At 44.7% G+C, this 17,718-nt stretch overlaps 1 protein-coding gene across 1 annotated transcript in view; it reads right to left on the reverse strand.

The window, feature by feature from the left end:
- Positions 1-16,964, reverse strand: part of LOC127042979 (cystathionine beta-synthase-like) — a 102,350-nt gene extending 85,386 nt beyond the window's left edge. The window contains exon 1 of the mRNA XM_050936599.1: positions 16,952-16,964. The gene's annotated coding sequence lies outside the window, so the exon portion shown is untranslated. The remainder of the gene's footprint in view (positions 1-16,951) is intronic.
- Positions 16,965-17,718: the final 754 nt, after the last annotated feature.

A 17,718-nucleotide genomic window follows, 5' to 3' on the forward strand; every position in this document is an offset into this window, starting at 1 on the left:
AACACAATTTACTGAAGTGATTAGGACAATTCACATGCATAAAGTTGTACATACCCATTTGTATCATTGGGGGCCAAAAACAATCCTAATTGAAATTAACAGGCATTCCAGTTCTGGGGATAGAGGAATAAAAATGGCAACTGAAAAATGCATTGAACGCTTATTCTTTTGGTTGGTTACAAAAGAGACCTTTACAAATACGTTTGCTTTTTAATATGCAACAAAAGTTTTAGTAACATTACTGTACTTTGACAATGGTTTCACCCAGTGAAAGACATTCAGTTGATTTCTAGGCATTTGTCAACTGCACACAAACAAAATGCCACTGTGTGCGTCAGCTGAGCTAGTGATTGTCAGTAAGGGATGCATCAGGAAAACAAAATAAAATGAACTTGGCAAGAGCTGACGCACTGACATTTTAAAATAACTTTGGACATAAACCTTTGCTCAAATATCTCTCTTAAAATGGTAACTGCCAGGCTTTGATGAATGGATTGCTGTATTGCTATAGGTAATTGTGTCAGTTATCAAAATGCTATATAACTTTTCTCCCTTTAAAAGCCCATTTAAAAATCCCAGCGGAGGCACCGTATGAGTAATATTTATATAATGCTTTTCATCCTAAAAGAATCCAGAACTTTTCTCTAGCTATCGACATACAGCACCACTGAACTGGAGCCACCTAGGTTCCTGGACTCAGTTCTGGGCATCCTATTCTTAAAGATGTTATGTCCTTGTCCTAGTGCAAAAAGGGATCCATGCTTTATGGCTTTGGTGAGACCCTGCTTGGGATCCTGTATTCATTTCTGGGCACCTCAAAAGGCATCATGACCCAGAGCAAGGGCTAGGCCCTCCTGGCATATTACGTTCAGTTGTTATCAGGAAGCTTTTGATAAACTGAATGGAGTTCAGAGAATAACAACAAAAATAACTAAGCCTTTGGAGGCCCTGATTTATGAGTAAAAGTTAAGATAGGAAAATTTGGGTTGCTTGGTCAAAAGACAACTGGGAGGGGGAAGACATGGGATAATGTGCAACACTGTTAACATGAAGGAAGGAAAGGAACTGTGTACCATTAGAGCTGGTCAAGAATGTCCCATCTGAATAATTTTCTGAGGGAAAATTCACTGCCTGCAAAATCAACATTTTCTGCTGGAAAATTCAAATTATTTTTTCCATCAGAACATTGTTCCCACCTCTCCAGGATTTCAGTAGGTATTCCCCAGGAGCCCTGAGCAGGCTGTTGGGAAGTTCACGCTCCCAGGCTCCAGGTCAGCCTGCCTTGGAGCCAGGGTTTCCCATAGGCATGGGAAGTAGGGGTGCAGGGGCATGCTGCAGCAACCCCAGGTTTTGCACCTGGCATCCAGGCCCCTGGCCCTGTGCCCCTGCCGCCCGGGGTCCTGGCCATCAGCCCTGCTGCTGCCCAGGAGCTCCACTGCTGGCCTCAGGTCCCGCTCGGCCACGGGTCCCACCTGGCTGTTGGCCCCACATGAGGAGTTCTGACCTCCAGTCCCTTGCCCGGGGTCCCAGCCATCAGCTCCATGCCCCTAGCTGTGCACCATGCCTCTGCCACCTTACCCCTGGCCACAACCCCGCCTCCTAGAGCCACAACCCAGCTCCCAGTCCCAGCTCTAGGAGGTGGTGAGGGGCGCAGACAGGGATGAGAGCACCCCCACTCCAAAAACTGTTCCAGTGCCACTGGAATTTCCACTTCCTTGGCAGCTGCCTGACTCCCCATATGTTGGGCTGCTGGAACCCCAGGCAGCAAAGGGAGCCTGGGAAACATTTTGAAAAAGATCAAAATGCATATTTTGACTGTTTCAAGACAATAATTCAAAATTGCCATTCTGCAGGATATTTTAAAATTTCCATTTTTTGTTCTGCTTTGGAAAAAATTTTAATTTCTGGAATTTCCCACAGAATGAGAATTCCAGGTCCTGCCCAGTTCTATTTAGGGTGACGTAGTACGGTATAACTTGGAGAAATGGGAAGAGATTAAGAATTTAGGCCAAATATTAGGCAAATCTTCCCCCTGGAGATGAAAGGAGACAGGTTGAGCTGTCCCTGTGATACCATGGTGCTGAATCAAAATGTCACCACATGGCAGTGTGATTGCTATGATAAGGGTAACACGTAACAGTCAACATCCTAATTTCTGTTCTGGCAGTAACAATGACTTCCAGCATGCAGACAGCTTGATGACATCAGCTGTTGGATAGGCTCTCTGATTCTGCTCTACTGCTGGTCCTCACAGGGGCCTGCTAGAAGAGCTTCCCCATGAAATGTTGTCTCATTTGCCTTTTGAGTACTAGAGTTCTGTGGCTGCCTGCTGCTTTGTGCCAATGGGGCCCGTCATTTGAAGTGTTGTGATCCAGCTGGCAAGCCTGCAATCATCCTGCAGAATTCAGAGAGCTGGAATGAGAGAGGAAAAGAAACACCTTTTGAATGACTGTCTTTGTAAGTTATTGCCAAGGGACTCTGATTCCTTTCAGTAAGTGGGCAGTAGCTACACATGAGACTGGACTCAGATCTTCTGTAGAGAGGAAGGGCCACGTTTTCAGTGCAAAAAGAATGAGAAGTACTTGTGGCACCTTAGAGACTAGCAAATGTATTTGAGTATAAGCTTTCGTTGGCTAAAACCCACTTCATCGGATGCATACAGTAGAAAATACAGCAGGAAGAGATATATACACAGAGAACATGAAAAAATGGGTGTTGCCATACCAACGGTAACAAGAGTAATTAATTAAGGTGAGCTATTACGTGAGCTATTATCAGCAAAAGAAAAAATGTTTGTAGTGATAATCAGGATGGCCATTTCCAACAGTTGACAAGAAGGTGTGAATAACAGTAGTGAGGCCCACTTGCACACCTAATTGCACACCCTATACTTGCCTGTAGTTACTTCAGACTGACACTTGTTTAAACAAGAACAGAATTTGCCCAGTGTTTCAGCAGCTGTAGTGATCCCCCACTGCTGCTGTTGCTCTTTTGGTCTGCTTTCTGTGTGCTGAGGGAGACTGTTAGGTGCTTAGAGAGTCTCTTTAGATAGTGACTGAATCTGTGCAGTGGTGTTTATAGTTGAGAAAATACTTCAAATCCAACTCACTCATATGCTGGGCTTTCATTCGCTCCAGTACAGTGGGAACACCCCCTCACTCTTCTCTGAGACTGGGTTTGAGCACTAGAGGGAAGAGGGTAGCTTGAGACCTTAGGCTATTGGTTTCTCACTGGTCTCTTGCGCTCACATTAATTCCACAGTTAGTTGGATTTTGGGGTTTTCATTTTCTGATAACTTCAGATTTTTTTAAAAGCAGGCAAAATAATGCAACAGCGATTGCTGTTTTTATTGGCTTCAAAAGAGGGTGGGAGAAGTGTTACTACCCCCATTGTACAGATGAGATCTAGAGATAGAGTGTCTTGCCCAAGGTCATGAAAGACATTTGTGTCAGATGTGGGAATTAAACCTATGCCTCCTACTCCAATGCCTTAACCACAAGGCCATCCTTTCTCTCCCTGGGGGGAAGGACATAGAGGTTTGCAACCAGAAACTAACTGAAAGTAGGAGCTAGCCATAGCTGCTGTAGATTCTGTAAAACCCTAGAATTTTTCTCTTATTTAATGTTACATCTATAATTTTTTTTCTGTAAGTGAAATAGAAAAGGAACATCAAACCAAACGGTAGTTTAGGGGGAGAGCCTTCAGCAAATAAGCTATTTCCATTATGCAGGTTGATTGTATGCTTCCCACTTCCCTGAACCCCTCCCTCCCCCCCCCCCCGAAAAAAAGCCCAAACCATGCCAAATTTATCCTGAAAATGTATTTACAGGGGAGATTTTGTTAAGAAAAAAAAGTCCAGTCATAAAAAGCTGCAACCTGAAAGACAATACACCTACTTAGGGCCCTATTCAGCTTTCTTTACTCAAACTTCCCAATAAAACCAGTGGGGGAGTTCCCCGATAACCAATGATTAGGATGTGCTGGTGAATAGGGCTTTTTCATTATAAATGTAACAGATGCACAAGTAATTGATGAAAAACTTCATTTTAACCTTCATTTGCATTGCTGTAACTCCCTCCAGTAGTGAAAAATTAAACCATTCACGCAATACTTCCAGTTGAGGATTAAGGGCCACATGCAGACTGCACACAGGAAATAACTTTATGTGGCAGTAAGATAAACTTCCCTGATTCCTCTGTTTTGACCCAGCTAACGACTCAGGTAATTATCCTTTACTAACATGCAATGCTGTAATCTATTCTCTGTTCAATAAAACAGACCTGGAGTTCAGGTACTGGCAGTCTGTTCTCCTTGTCTGCTAGATTTGCAATGAGAAAGATGTGAAGTGCTTTATTCTCAATCTATGCTTTTTTGGGCTATATTTCCCCTACTTCTCCTCCAATATGGATTGCTCCCTCAGATCAGAGAAGCACTCAGTATTTGTCTTTCTAAGAACACTTTTCCTTCTATAATTTTATGCTGGAGTTTGGGTAAAATCTGTTGAAGCTGACGGTGTAATGGCTGCCCTTCATTCAGGATAAATGGAAAGAGCAAATGCAGGCCATGTGCAAGGCTGGTCAGGAATCTGAGCTATGTGGTTAGGGGGGTTTCACTGGGAGCTGAATGCAAATGCAGGGAAGTGAGTGTGAGTGTGAGTGAAGATAAAAAAGCAGCAAGGAAGCCCAGAGACAGCCAGAGAAGCACTTGTAGGATGACCCTGATAGACAGCGAAGGGAGTGCTTTTGATCAGAGTGCAGGCTGGAAAGAAGCTTTGGTCTGTGACCAAATAAACTGTCTACTGCTGTTTGATTCCAGATGTGTTCAGGAAAACAGGAAGTTGCACATTCTTTCTGACTTAACTGGATTGCACCAAAGAAATGCCTAACTCCGTCATCAGTTTCTTCTCTTAACAGAACAACCTTCAAGACCCCAAATACTGGCTAACAGCTCTGATCCAAAGGGGGTAACAATAATATATTCTTGAGATCATGCATCTTAATTTTTGAATATGTCTGAGTTTTTCTGTTTGTGTTTTCCGAAAAGACAAGCAAGTCTTCCTGGATCAGGTGAAGAGCAGTATAAGATGTTTGCAGCCTCTTCTCTGCCCAGGGCCCCAGAACTGGGCAGTGAAGCCTAGCTGGTAAGGGGCAGGCAAGGCCAAGATACCTGGGAGATGTAGAGGGTTATGTGTGTGTGTATCTTGCAGATAGGGTCTCTATGGACCACTGCCAGACTATAGGGCGATGCTCTCCTAGTGGAGTTGAATTTCCACTCAGGAGATGCCAGTCCCTCAAGCACAGGGGATGTAAATCAGAGCCTCTGCACTTGTAGCAGGTGTCAAGCCCAGTGTCCATGGAATAATATGTAGCCCTGTCACAGGAAGATGGTTTCCTGCTAGGCTGCTGAGGTTTTAATGGGAACTGTATGCTGAGACAAAAAGTAACATTTTCAAAGTCACCTACGTTACTTAGGAGGCTAAGTCAATGGGAATTTTACGGTTGGTCTCAATATACATTTCAGTGTGATATAGGCTCCTAAGGCACTTGGGTACTTTTGAAAATAGGACTTAGGCTCCCAATCACTTAGGTGCTTGTGAAAGTTTTACTCAGTATAAATACATTTATTTTCAAAAGAGGAAACACTAATCCCCTGACAATATTCTTTTCCAGTTATGACATGCAAAATAACTGCTATAACTCTGATCAATTTCTCTAGTCAATACTACTAAAGCACTAGCATCAACGCTGTTTATTTTAATACTGTTGAATAGCTGCAATTGCATTGTATGAGTTCTGTTAATTGTAATTTTAACAGCTAATTACAACTCTACAAGAAAATAAGGGACTTCTTCACTAGCACTTGAAAAGACAATGGTCAGATATGGAAACAGAGTTAATGTTGCTAATGCTAAATTATTTTCTGAGTATTTTCAAACACTTTCCTACAGACCAACATATAGTATTACTACTCAGGGCAGCTTTAAAAAAAAACAGCAATGAAACCCCCAACAATGCCATTTTTGAACACAGGAGGCAAGGTCATCTCTCTCTATTTACAATACTTTGTATTAGTCTGGGTTCAAAAAGAAAAGGGGGCCCAGTCCTGCCACAGGAAACTCATGCAAATCTCTGACATCAGCGAGTGATCTGGGTGCATGGCAGGATCTGTCCCTAAGAGTAATAACATGCTATACAGGTACTTCCTTGCCAGGAGGACTAGAAGTTTAGTAGAGGGCAAAGGGAATTTGCCAGTAGCAGAGTGTTAGCTTTTAGAACTATGCTTTCATACATGTATTTTTTAAGGTATTTGGAAGTAACAAAAGAGTTAAATGGATGCAAGTTTAAGTCTGAATAAACTGGAAATCAGAAAGGCAAAGACTAAAACAGCAACAAAACATTATCCACTGTTAGCCTCATCAACAACAAACAGAGAGTTGGAAAGTTACAGATTATTGAAAGGGGAAACATTCACATGCCTGAGAGACTGAGGCCTTGGCTACACTTGAGAGTTACAGCGCTGTTGGTGGCTTTATAGTGCTGTAACTAAATCCCCATCCACACTGGCAAGGCATATACAGCGCTGTATCTCCCTGGCTACAGCTCTGCTTGTACTCCACCTCCCCGAGAGGAATAAAGAGAATAGAGCTGCTGCTGCAGTGCTGGGGTGCCAGTGTAAACAGGGAATAATCTTAGTATGCTGTAACTGACCTCCAGAAGCTTCCCATAATCCTTTTAAGTAAAAGTCCTGCTCTTTGTTTTGTTGTGAACTCCAGGCTCTGGAGCTGGTTATCAAAAAAACAAACACAGCTACTGTTTGCTATGAATGAGCAGAGGCAGGGGGGCTCCCTTTGGAACGCCCAAAGCTAGAGTTTGCTTGAAGAGAGGGGGAGGGAGGGGGCTTGAGGAGAGAAGCAGTGTGGTGGGCGGGGGGGCTCCGTTTCAGAGCCTCTGCTTATTTGGTCTGTGAGGAAAAAAACAAACAGCTGTTGTTTGCTTTCAGTGAGTGAGAGAGGGGTGGGGGAGGGGGTCGGAACTTGCAAGGCAGCTGCTGACCCAGTGTCGGCTCCAAAAATCCACTCTCTCTCTCCCCCACGCTCCCTGTCACACTCCACCACACCTCTCCTTTTGAAAAGCACATTGCAGCCACTTGAACGCTGGGATAGCTGCCCATAATGCACCGCTCCCAGTGCTGCTGCAGATGCTGCAAATGTGGCCACGACAGTGCACTGTCAGCTGTCAGTGTGGACAGACTGCAGCACTTTCCCTACTCAGCTGTACGAAGACAAGTTTAACTCCCAGCACTGTACAGCTGCAAGTGTAGCCATACCCATAGTTAAATCAACCTAAGCCTTGGTATAGACACCACTAGGTCAATGGAAGAACTCTTCTGTCGACCTAATTATTGCCTCTGAAGGGGGTAGATTTCCTACAACAACAGAAAATTCCCTTCCATCACTAAATAAGTGTCTACACTGCAGCAGCGTAGCTTCAGAACTGCAGTTGTGCCACTGTAGTGTAGACAAACCCATAAAGTATCAGTCATTTAGCTGCTCTTAAATTGAAGAGTGTTTTTCTCTCTCTGTCCCTTCCAAAAATCTCATCGCTGAAAGGGTCTTCATCATTGCAGCTCCTGCCACCTGGAACATCCTTCCTGTCTCTCATTGACTCATTAGCTACTTTCAGACTTAATTCAGACAATGGGAGCCCATTGGCCTGGAGCAGCGAGCCATGGCCAGTGAGATCCGCGATTGGTGAAACCAGCAGACGGGGCAGGTAAACAAACCGGCCCAGCCCGTCAGGGGCTTTCCCTACACAAGCAGTGTCCCAAGTTTGGGAAACACTGCCCTAAATCATGTTGCCTCTAGCCTCTCATGCTATTGGGCTGCCCTTCCTTGTGCCTAAAAGCCTCACTGTGAATTCAGCAGAGAGGGTGGCTCAGCTGCAGATGGCGGGCTGCCAACTGGAAGAGAACTTGAGATGTTCCTAGTAGGGCTGCCAATTAATTGCAGTTAACTTACAGTATTAACTCAAAAAATTTAATCGCGATTAATCATGCTGTTAAACAATAGAATACCAATTGAAATGTATTAAATATTTTTGGATATTTTTCTACATTTTCAAATATATTGATTTCAGTTACAACACAGAATACAAAGTGTACAGTGCTCCCTTTATATTATTATTTTTTATTACAAATATTTGCATTATAAAAATGATAAACAAAAAAATAGTATTTTTCAGTTCACCTCATCCTAGTACTGTAGTGCAATCTCTTTATCATGAAAGTGCAATTTCATCATCATCATTATAAATATCAATAATACTTAGTTCTTATATAAATCAATCCCTTTGCAAACTAAATGCTGATTTTTTTTGTTACATAACGGCACTGTAAAATGTAAAACAATGTAAAACTATAGCCTACAAGTCCCCTCAGTCCTACTTCTTGTTCAGCCAATTGCTAAGACAAACAAGTTTGTTTACATTTACAGGAGATAATGCTGCCCTCTTCTTATTTACAATGTCACCTGAAAGTGAGAACAGGCATTCGCATGACACTGTTGTAGCCGGCATTGCAAGGTATTTACATGCCAGATATGCTAAACATTCATATGTCCCTTCATGCTTCACACACCATTCCAGAGGACATGCTTCCATGCTGATGATGCTCGTTTAAAAAAAATGTTAATTACATTTGTTACTGAATTCCTTGGGGGGAGAATTCCATGTTTTCTGCTCTATTTTACCTGCATATATTTCATATTATATCAGTCTCGGATGAAGACACAGCACATGTTATTCATTTTAAGAACGCTTTCTTTGTAGATTTGACAAAACACAAAGAAGGTACCAATGTGAGATTTCTACAGATAGCTACAGCATTGGATCCAGTGTTTAAGAATCTGAAGTGCCTTCCTCTCATAAACAGATAAGTAAGAGTTAATAGAACAAAAGTGCATCATATCTCTTTTGCCTGGAAAGGGTTAACAAGAACCGTGAGCCTGGCTGTCACCTGACCAGAGGACCAATCAGAGGACAGGATACTTTCAAATCTTGAGGGTGGGAAGTTTTTGTGTGTGCTGTTAGTGTTTGGTTGTTGTTCACTCTGGGGGCTCAGAGGGATCAGACGTGCAACCAGGTTTCTCTCCAATCTCTCTGATACAGTCCCTTATATGTCCAGAACAGTAAGTACTAGGTAGATAAAGTGAGTTAGGCTTATGGTTGTTTTCTTTATTTGCAAATGTGTATTTGGCTGAAAGGATTTTAATTTGTACTTGTATACTTAGGCTGGGAGTGTGTTCCCAGTGTCTATAGCTGAAAGACTTTGTACCTATTCCATTTTTTAAATTTACAAAGATAATTTTTATTGTTTTTTCTTTCTTTAATTAAAAGCTTTTCTTGTTTAAGAACCTGATTGTTTTTTTATTCTGGTGAGACCCCAGGGGACTGTCTGGATCCACCAGGGAATTGGTGGGGAGAAAGGAGGGAAGGAGGAGAGAGAGGCTGATTTCTCTCTGTGCCAGGATTACTTTCTCTCTCAGGGAGAGTCTGGGAGGGGGAGAGAGAAGGAGGGGGGAAGGTGAATTTTCCTCTCTGTTTTAAGATTCAAGGAGTTTGAATCACAGTGATCTTCCAGGGCAACCCAGGGAGAGGAAGCCTGGGAGAGGCAATGGTGAGGGAAAGGGTTTACTTTCCTTGTGTTAAGATCCAGAGGGTCTGGGTCTTGTGGGTCCCCGGGCAAGGTTTTGTGGGGACCAGAGTGTACCAGGCACTGGAATTCCTGGTTGGTGGCAGCGCTACAGGTTCTAAGCTGGTATTTGAGCTTAGAGGAATTCATGCTGGTACCCCATCTTTTGGACGCTAAGGTTCAGAGTGGGAAATTATACCATGACACTTCCAAAATCTGAGAGGAAGGAGATGTGGAACATGCTTTCAGAAGAATTAAAAGAGCAACACTCTGATGCAGAAACTATACAACCCATACCACCAAAAAAGAAATTCAACCTTCTGCTGGTGGCAGCTGCCTTAGATAATGAAAATGAACGTGCAGTGGTCCATGCTGCTATGGATCATTATTGAGCAGAACCCATCATCAGCATGGACGCATGTCCTCTGGAGTGGTGGTTGAAGCATGAAGGGAGATATGAGTCTTTAGTGCATCTGGCACGTAAATACCTTGCTACGCTGGCTACAACAGTGCCATGCGAATGCCTGTTCTTACTTTCTGGTGACATTGTAAACAAGAAGCGGGCAGCATTATTTCCTGCAAATGTAAACAAACTTGTTTGAGCAATTGGCTGAACAAGAAGTAGGACTGAGTGGACTTGTAGGCTCTAAAATTTTATATTGTTTTATTTCTGAGTGCAGTTTTTTTTGTACATAATTCTACATTTGTAAGTTCAACTTTCACAATAAAGATATTGCACTACAGTATTTGTAATGGAATTGAAAAATACTATTTCTTTTTTTACAGTACAAATATTTGTAATAAAAAATAATAATATAAAATGAGCACTGTACATTTTGTATTCTGTGTTGTAATTGAAATCAATATATTTAAAACATAGAAAATATCCAAAAATATTTAAATCAAATGGTATTCTATTATTGTTTAAAAGTGAGATTAATTGCGATTCATTTTTTTAATCGATTGACAGCTCTAGTTCCTAGCACTAGCACCAGCAGCCAGGACAGCATCCTTCCTTCTGCCCCAAAATGCGGGGAGCTTACACTGTGGGATTCACTGATCCCTGAGCAGTAGCGGGGCGGGGGAGTGGGTGGGTCGGAGGGCAGTGAATAACTTACGATTTTTTTAAAGAGCTCCACTATAATGTAGTTTCAATCCTAGTGATCAGGACTGCACTCCTATCACTACGGTAATACAAGTAATAAATAGGTAAATTTCAAGAATCTGAAGAGGATTAACTCAGATCAGATCTCAAGACACTGGCTCAAATGGGGTTTGGTTTTGGGCCACTCTGAATGATCGAGGTGTAATCATCAGATCCAGAAGCCCACTTTCTTTGGTATGACTGTTGAGATAACAAAAGGATTCACAAGGGAAGGTCTCACCAGGATTTGGTGTGGAACATGGCTACATTCCCATCCTGCAATGCTAAAGTGGTCAGTGGGAAAGGCACCTCTGGGAGGTGGCAGTGGGATTCTTGAGCTTCCTTCGCAGAAGAACCACTGACCTTGAGTACTGTCGTTCTCACTCTCTCAGGGCATGTCCACATCTCAGTCAGGCTGCTTGTTAGTATGTGTGTTGTTGCCTGTGAACCCTTTCCCCTGAATGGCCCCTGGCAATTGGGTGCCTTCCGTCAGGGTTACTGCCCCAGCTCCCCTCTTGGGCCCCAAGGGGTCCCCAATAGATTGTCTTATTTCAATAACGCCCCTCATTGGGGCCAATTTATTACCAAAACACGGTGCAAATAATCCATAACAAAAGTCTCCAAATAAAGCAGGGATAGTTCTTAAAATTCCCCAACCTCCAGTCTGTTGACATCGCACTTCCACCCCATTCAGGCTCTTCTTCAGTCCTCTCCTATCCTGCTGTGACAGCCACCCTAGCCCTTCCAACTGGAGTGTAACCCTGCGCTTCCCAGCAGGCACCCCCACCACCTCTGCTGGGAGCGCATCCTCCCCAGGGGAGCAGCCACCGCTCCTGGCAGCCTTTTACACACTGGGGACACCAGCAGGAAAGCTCCTCACTGTCCCCTATCTTCAGCCCCCTCTGGCCCCTGGCTCCAGCTCAGATGTCTGCAGACAAACTCCCTCTTCTACTCTCTTGCCATCAGCCTTCTGGACCAGGTTCTCTGACTTGGGAATGACAGGTAATAAACTTCTCTCCTGCTTCCAGCCTTCCCCTGTAACCTCCTACAACTTTCTTCACCAACCTTCTTCTCTGATTCTCCCTGATCCTTCATAGTCCCAGGTGCTGCCCTGATCTCTTAACTGGGAGCACCTGTTCTGGCACAGGAAAGCTGGACCAGCTTCATTTAAAGGGCCAGCCCCCCCTGTGATATTGTCCACACATCCCCATACAAAACCCCTTAAAGCACATGCTCACAAGTGCATCGATCTCGTGCTTGGCTGAGGGTATGGGGTAAAGTACATGTTGTTCTCTCAACGGCCCACTTTGCAGTGTGGGGGCAGGGAAAACACATGAGAACAGCCATACTGGGTCAGACCAAGGGTCCATCTAGCATCCTGAGCACCTTGTTCCAAGAGTCTTCCAATGTCATCCCACAATTCCCAGTCCCTATTTGTTTCAGCCCTCCTACCTACTCTTTCTCACTCACCCCCATGCACTGGAAGCTACCTTGTGGTTTATACATACCTGGTCAGCACTTAACCCATCATTTCCATGCGGTCTGCTCCATTTTCTGCACTGCTCACTCCAGCTCTGCCAAAGGGCATTACAAGATGCCCACCACCCAGCCTGAGTGTCTAACTGTCCGGAAGAGCACTCCAGATTTATGCTTAACCTCTGCCGTCAGTACAGCAAGGAGCATAACTTTGGGTGATGCACTTGAAATCTGCAATTGTTTAAGTCTATCTCAAACCCTTAAAGACCATCTACTGCTAGGCTAAGGATGGCAACACCAGGTCCAACAACTCCCTGGCTACCTACCCCTATTATGAGGAATTCAACTGGGTGCTCTCTACCACCCAGAGCCCAGCTTCCTGTCTGACAGGGCTCTAAGCAGGGACGGTTTAATGCTTAAACTGGAAGAAAAGTGGACAGGGACAGCACCAGAGGAAACCATGGTGGAAGGGAGGCAAAATCCCAGGAATAGGCTGTGATACTGGAAGCCCTAATCAGGCCAGATGAGCTAATGAGTGTCCCAAGTCCATTTTCTGAGGACTTGTTCAGGGATGTGCTGAGGGAACAACATGGAGAGGGAGTGGTGTGGGAACTGGATCCACAACCCAGTAAGTGGCACCGGCCATCTTTAATATTATCATGAGGGAACTTGAAGCATACGTGGGAGGGATTTCCTGGTTATTATAACCAACACAATTATTGTAAGCAGTGTTGTTGTAGCTGTGTTGGTCCCAAGATACCAGAGAGACAAGGTGAAGAGCTCTGTGTAAGCTTGAGAGCTTGTGTGTCATCAACAGAAGTTGGTCCAATAAAAGATATTACCTCATCCACTTCATTTCTCCAATGAAATTATTGTTACATATATTAGGATGGGTTTAGCTTCAGCTGAGGGTGGAAGCCATAACATTTCCCTGGACGCCCTTCCCCCTCCCTCTACACGAGGTGTGATCCAAGAGAAGGAAGAATATAAACATGCAGCTAATGATTCATTTTTGCTATCTTTGCACTTATTATTTTTAAAAAAATCAGGATTACAAGATTAGCCAGCGTGAGTGCATGTCTCCGTATAGCATTCTCTTTCTAACTCTGTCACAGCGCTAGGATGATAGAGTTACGGCATGATTAGAATTAAAGCATTGTCACAGACAATATGGATTATAGGACCCAGTAGCTGTATTAAGCGGAACAGTCCCCTATGGACCTCAGTGCTTTGTCTTCCGGTTCTGTCTGTTCATGGCATGCTGTGCAGGCTGGGGAGGGAAATCAGCTCCGCTGTTAACAAGACTCTGCATCGATGTTCAGCATCCTGTCAATGTTAACCCGAATTTTCCCCCTACTCTTGAGAATTTTTCATGCAGGAGAAACTCAAGGCAGTCTATAAAATTTTTGGATAGGGCAAACTTCCATCAGTCATGTTGCCTTCTCTATTCCTTCTCCTTCTCCACCAGCCTTCTCCGTTCCTTGATATGCTGCTCTGTCAACAGGCAATGAAAATATCCTTTGCGTGGATAGATTGAATTCCACCACTTGCCTGGAAAATTTGGTTCTTCTTCCACTCTGCGACTTCCAGAACAGTAATATCCTCCCAGGCTTCTCCATCCTGAAATAATGTTGACACCCATACTGGTAACTGGGCCCTGAGCTGCTCACCTTTACCCTCCAACCAGGGCCCACTTTTTAAAAATGAATTAAATTTAAAATGCTTACCATGGCGTGTCTTTGGGCTGGGCATGTTACTAGAAGGCTTTTGAATAAGTCAGTGTATAAATGTGGAATAAAAGCTTACCAGGTTGATAAAAGTATTGAACTGTAACCTTGTTTTGATGCAGATGTAAAAGAGAGAAGGGATTCTTTCCTATTTTTTTCCCATGAAAATGCTCTTTCATTTCCTTGGCAGGTACTTGCAACTCAGCTGCACCAAGGGAGGCATCAATCAAAAGAAAAGGAAGAGTGTTAGAGATGACCAGATGTTATATGACATGCAGAGCAGGTCAGGTGAGCACCTGGAATACCAGACAGCAAAGGAGCAGGATGGGAAGTGGCAGAAGAAATTGTTTGCCAATTTCCTTGAACATGACCAGAAGAATAGCAATCAGGTTCAGGTACTGTTAGAGCAGCTGATCATCGTGATAGCCACCAGGCTGTACCCCCCTGTACCAGCTCCAGCACCAGTGCCCGTGCACTCTCCTCCATGCTATCACATCATGAAGTCACTGGAAAATTCTGCTCTTAGGTGGGCTATGAACACATCTATGAACTGAAATAAGCTGATGTACCTGTGCATTCTGGCCCCATACAACCTAGGCAATGTGATAAACCAGGGAGAAGGAGAACAGAAGCAGGCTTCTGACGTTCAGTTTCATTACCATTCAACCTGTGGAGCTAGGACTTCAGTTAATGACACTGTTTTGCACATTTTATTTAATTTTTCATGTTTGAAAATACTTATTTGTGGACAGGCACCTGGCATGCCTGCAAAGGTGTCAATGATACTTCTGGTTATTATACTACTTTTAGTTGTGCTAATAAATCGGTTTGGCTGTACAATACAGCGAAGTCTGAGTGCTTGGAAAAGAAGGAAGAGACAGTAAGTTGTATCCAGGGCTGGTGCAAGGATGTTTCGCACCCGAGGTGAAACTTCCCACTTTGCGCCCTCCCCCCTCGTGCCCCCACCCTGAGGCGCCCCTCCGCAGCAGCTCCCCTCCTCCATCCTGAGGTGCCCCCCCGTGGCAGCTCCACCCCTCCGCCCTGAGGCCCCCCGATCAGCTTAGGCGCCGCAAGCCTGGGAGGCTGGAGAAGTGAAGAGGCCACAGCATGCTCGGGGAGAAGGCGGGGCAGGGGTGAGCTGGGACGGGGAATTCCCCTGCATGCCGCTCCCGCCCTTACGTGCTGCAGGTGGCCCTCCCCGCACGCCCCTGCCCCAGCCTAAATGCTGGCGGCGACCAGGGCGGCCGAAGATCTGGCCACTGCGGTTGCTGCCAAAGAAAATGGCACCCCCCAAATGCCAGCGCCCTAGGCGACCGCTTAGATCGCCTAAATGGTTGCACTGGCCCTGGTTGTATCCAAAGCTTTTAAATAAAGTATTAAGCACTCTTATCTCACATAAAACCAAGAGCAAACCAGCAGTTACCACATAAATTGCTAGGTGTACTATACAAAACACAGCATTAGAAGTCCCTCATCACAGTATCCTATTTCCTCAGCCACATCACACTGCAATGCAAGGGTGTGGGCACACAAGACGTCCCTTATTTCCCTTGCCTACCTGGATCTAACCTCAGTAATGACAGGTGCACTTTCTGGTTGCCTGTCTCAGGCCTGCAAACCAGCAGTGTCTTGGGCCCACTCTATGTGAAAATTATTGCACTTATCCTTGTAGATGTTCAAGACGCAGACAATCAGATGAATGTCTGATTGGAGCCTGGTATGCAGGATGAGTTGTGTGCAGCTCTGCAGTGTGGCCGCTTGGAGGCAGACTTGGCTACCACATGCCTGAATGCATGCAAGCCAGGTCATGGGTACACACACTGTAGACATACCGACAGTGTCTGAGCCGTAGCAGCTCCGCTTCCTAAGGCATGGCCATTCTCAGCACACATTTTCTCACAGGCTCTCTCTCTTTTTCTCAGAAATCACCTGCAAACAGAATGAGTGCCCCAAGGCAAGATACACTGCACTTTACTTGACCTGTCAAGGATTACAAGAGGACTCCTTTCCTGCCCCATCCAAACTGCTTTCCTAAGCAGTAGTCTTCACTAGAACATCATGGGAATCCCCCCTGCTTTGTTTTAGACTGGACGTGGTTTAAGGTCACAGCAGCAGAAGGGCCTTTTAGCGATGTTCAGTTATTGAGCAGATGTATTGATGTAGGCTGGTTAAAAGCGGATATTGACTTGCACATGCTTTGCAATCAAGGCGGATTCATGCAGCTGTCATTCTCTTCAATGGAGCAGGTTTTGTGAGGCTAGACATCAGCACTTGTGCAGTCTAGCTGGAGGACGAAAGAAAATCTTTCTGGTCACTCCATGTTTCCCTCTGATTTACATCCCCCATCTGTCAGTCTGTCCCTAATTATCCCTCTGACCCTCTGTTTGTTGGACTCTTTAACCTAGAGTCCCACCTGAACGTTGGACCTCTGGGCAGAATGGAGAGGGGAGCATAAAGGAGCTGGCTCTGACTCTTTGGTTCTGAGACCAGTTCTATTCTAATCCCAGGGTAGATTAGAGTGGCCTAGGGGCAGCCCTAAAATATATCAGACAGCTATGGCTCCCAAAGATCTCTCCAACAGCTACAAATGCCTAGAGTGCTCTGACAATGCCCCACCCACCCCAACATGCCCCCATGCCTGTTGCTACAGCAGTGAATGTCAGGAGTTAACTATGCCAACTGGGGACTCCTGCACATTGGTGCAAAGGGAGTAGAACACATTAGAGAACATGGACCATTAGCTCGACTTCAGGCTATGGACGCTACTACACTTCAAGCTGAAAGATACTCAGGAGGCAAACTTCAGATCTGGATTTTGCACAGCCCAGCGTCCAGAGGTTTCAGAACCACAGTTTGGGTTTGGCTCATTTCTTATCAGGATGGGGCTAGTGTGTATAGTCTGGATCTGTATCCAGACTTGGACTGAGAGGGGAGGATTGGATTTCCAGCAGGAAGATAAAATGTAGGTAAGAGGACTGGAGATTTTCTGAGGTAAAAGAAGTCCTTTTCATGTGACTGAAAATCTGCCTTGAAAATCCCAGCTAGACAGGAGATAGCTCCAGTTTTTCCAAGGCTTGCAAAATCTTCTTCATCTGTGCCACAGTTTGCTCTGAGAGCTTCACAAAAGGGAAAGCCCTCCCTGTGCTAGTGTACTGTCATAATCCAAGAGAAGCTACATGAAAGGCATGTGGAGCACATTGTGATTTCAGCTGAAGACTGCACATTACGCCTGATGTGCTGTGTGCACTGGAAAAATTGCCTGCACTACAGTCTGTGGCGATCAGAAATGAAAGGAGGTGCCATGTGAGGTCTGCGATCCTGTGTTTGGAGCAGCCTTGTCAAAAGCCTTGCAACAACATTCACAGCAGAAGATAGCAATTACAGGGCAGTTTTTTTTAGGGCAATTTCTCTTTTCTTCTACATGAAGAAACTTACTTCATAGCATTTCAAAGGCTGTGATTTTATTTGCACACACTGGCCTCTTTCTGAATTTTCTCAGGCTCTGGGAATCACCCTGGGAAAAATGAGAGCCCAGATTTCATTGTGCTGCTCTTGTTTTCTCAGGAGGATGCTAAACTTCTTTCATGCTTTAAAAAATTACAGTGTGCATTCCCTCTGTTGGTTGTTCATTCATTCAGGTAATCTGTATCTGCACAGCCCTGCACTAAACATGACATTATGGGT

Source organism: Gopherus flavomarginatus, chromosome 1 (assembly GCF_025201925.1).
Source record: "Gopherus flavomarginatus isolate rGopFla2 chromosome 1, rGopFla2.mat.asm, whole genome shotgun sequence".
Lineage (NCBI taxonomy): Eukaryota > Metazoa > Chordata > Testudines > Testudinidae > Gopherus > Gopherus flavomarginatus.